Here is a 2,984-nt window from a genome sequence, read left to right as displayed (position 1 = left end):
CCTGCTGGTTCAATGCAAATGACAAAAGGGCCCTAGAGCAAAGTCTGGCAAACTTTCTATGTAACAGGATAGACAGTAAATATTTTATGCTTTGTTGCCATATGATCTGTCACAACTACTCCATCCTGCCTTTATAGTGCAAAAGCCACCGTGGACAACACATAAACAAACATTTAAGGCTGTATTCCAATACGGCTTTATTTACAAAAATAAGTGGAGGGCCATATTTAGCCCACATGACATAATTTGCCAACTCCTGCTTTAGAGGACAGCAGAGCATGAGATGGAAGAAACCTGAATACCTGAATCCCACATGGAGAAAAAGCAGCAACACAGACCAGGATCACCAGTCTTTGTTTATTACATGAGTACAATAGCTAACTTCTACTTTGTTAAGTCACTGAAATTTTGGAGCTTACTTATTAAATAAGTTAGTATTGCCTTTACTAACATATAATCCTAGTATCGAAAAAAAGAAATGAGAATTAAATATGTAAACTTTTAAAAGCCACCAAGGTGAGCTTAAGGCAAAGCCACAAAATTTTGTTCTCTTGCTCACCTGTTCTCTGAACCATTCTGGCTCCTAGAATCATTTTTTTTCTCATGCTTTTCTTCCTACTCTCCTACCCCTATCTCACACTCTATTATATGGTCAAATCAAAATGAGGTTATATGATATATTTTATTCCATAGGTCTATTTTAATACTGTACTGGCTACACTTAACTCTGTACATACATTTTTTTTTTCTTTTGTGGTACACGGGCCTCTCCCTGTTGTGGCCTCTCCCGTTGCGGAGCAACAGGCTCAGCGTCCATGGTTCACGGGCGCAGGCGCTCCGCAACATGTGGGATCTTCCCAGAACGGGGCACGAACCCATGTCCCCTGCATCGGCAGGTGGACTCTCAACCACTGCGCCACCAGGGAAGCCCTGTATATACATATTATTTCTTTAAACTTAGTAACAAGATGCCATAGATAACCTGATAAAGGAATACAGCCACTATACGTCACACACAAAGGTATTGCTGTCCTCTATGGACAAAGCTGTTTGGTGATCTGTGAGAAAAGTAAAAGGCCTAGCCCCTTCCTTTGTGTTAATGTCCATTAGAAGGCCCTAAAGCAATGCCGCTTGAACCTGATGTGACCTGGAGTGTAGTAAAATTCTCATTTAACTTCTAATTAGAAAGCTATCTCAGCCTAGGCATCAAACATGTGTCCAAAGTCTGGAGGGAGTGGGGGCAGATTTGGGAGTTGGTGAAGGGAGGGGTATGGAGTGGTTGACACTTTTGCCAGGAATAAGTTGAAGACACATCCTCACTCTAATCTCATAATTGTTCCTGCCCCTGATAACTAAAGAATTGTAAGTGGGTATACCTTACCAGGATTTCGGTGTAAGTAATAGCAAATTCAAAATTCAAATCAACCAGATCTAAAAAACAAAGGGCATTTGTTATCTCATTTAAGTGAAAAAAGTTAGGATGGGGTTTAGGAATAGTTTGATCTGGGCTATGGCTCTATTTCCTTACAATTCACTTATCTCTGTCCTACATATTATAGCTGTGTCCAAATGTCTCCCTATGTCACTGCAGCAGCCCCAGGCCTTACAACTGTACACCACACCATTCAAAGTAAGGGAGTGGTTTTATTCTTTCTCCAATCATAGATAAAATAATCCCATGTTCTGAGTTGACTAACTTGATCAGGTAGATGGCACGTGTTCCTTGGTTAGGCCTTGGTTAGACCTGTCATTGCTAGTCCCTGACACAATTGCTGTTCCAAGGGGGATGAGAAAATACTGATTGACTTTTTCTAATTAGGGCCCACCCAGTCTGCATACTAACCATATAACAGGAGAGGGGTGGAGTGCATCTGTAAAGGCAGTCACAATGTCCAGCCCACTAAGTCAAGGTCAACACATCTGGTCCCTTTCCTAGAGTCTCCCCCAGGGCATGCTTCAGGTCCTCATACAATAGATTCCATGCTACTGTACCTCACCAACTTGCCAGATCCTGCTTTGCTGGCTTACGAGTAAGAAATCATCCCTGTTTTGCTGCTGAAGGAGCTGAGATTCAGAGTTAAGTCATCCTCCTAAGAAGTTGCAGCTAATAAGTGGTACAGCAAGGGTACAGAAACAGCTCCACCTGACTCAATTTCATGTTCTCATGCCCCACCATGATATCCCTCACCCTAACACAATGATAGGTCAAAGTTGGAAGATGATATCACCCCAGCCCGGCTAACCATGTTAGGAGACGTCCCAACTGAACAGTGGGCTCTGCTCTGCTTTCTTACATTGAATGTTTTCTATAAGTACAGAATCTACAGTCTGTGCCTGAAAAAATGTATTCTGGGTCCTTTAATCATCTAGGTGTCTAAGTACAATCCTTGCATTGAATAGAAAGTGTGTATATGTGTGTATGTGAGAGTGCACATGTGCATATGTTCTATTTCCCAGTGTTCTTAAAATCTTAACAGTAGACTGGGGGACTCTGGGAGGGCTCACGCCAAGGAGCACTTCCCAGAACTTGTGCTGCTAGTGTCCTTGTCCTCACAGTGAGACAGAGCTACCCCCTGCCTCGGCAGGAGACGCCCCAACACTAGCAGATACATCAGAAATACATCTACACGTGGAACAACTCCTACAGAACACCTACTGAACGCGGGCAGAAGACCTCAAACCTCCCAAAAGGCAAGAAAGTCCCCACGTACCTGGGTAGGGCAAAAGAAAAAAGAATAAACAGAGACAAAAGAATAGGGACGGGACCTGCACCAGTGGGAGGGAGCTGTGAAGGACGAAAGGTTTCCACACACTAGGAAGCCCCTGGGCGGAGACTGCGGGTGGCAGAGGGGGGAAGCTTCGGAGCCACAGAGGAGAGCACAGCAACGGGTGCGGGGGCAAAGCGGAGAGATTCCCGCACAGAGCATCGGTGTCGACCGGCACTCACCAGCCCGAGAGGCTTGTCTGCTCACCCCTGGGGCGGG

Source organism: Lipotes vexillifer, unplaced genomic scaffold (assembly GCF_000442215.2).
Source record: "Lipotes vexillifer unplaced genomic scaffold, Lipotes_vexillifer_v1.1 scaffold5, whole genome shotgun sequence".
NCBI lineage: Eukaryota > Metazoa > Chordata > Mammalia > Artiodactyla > Lipotidae > Lipotes > Lipotes vexillifer.
This window is presented reverse-complemented; position numbering follows the sequence as displayed.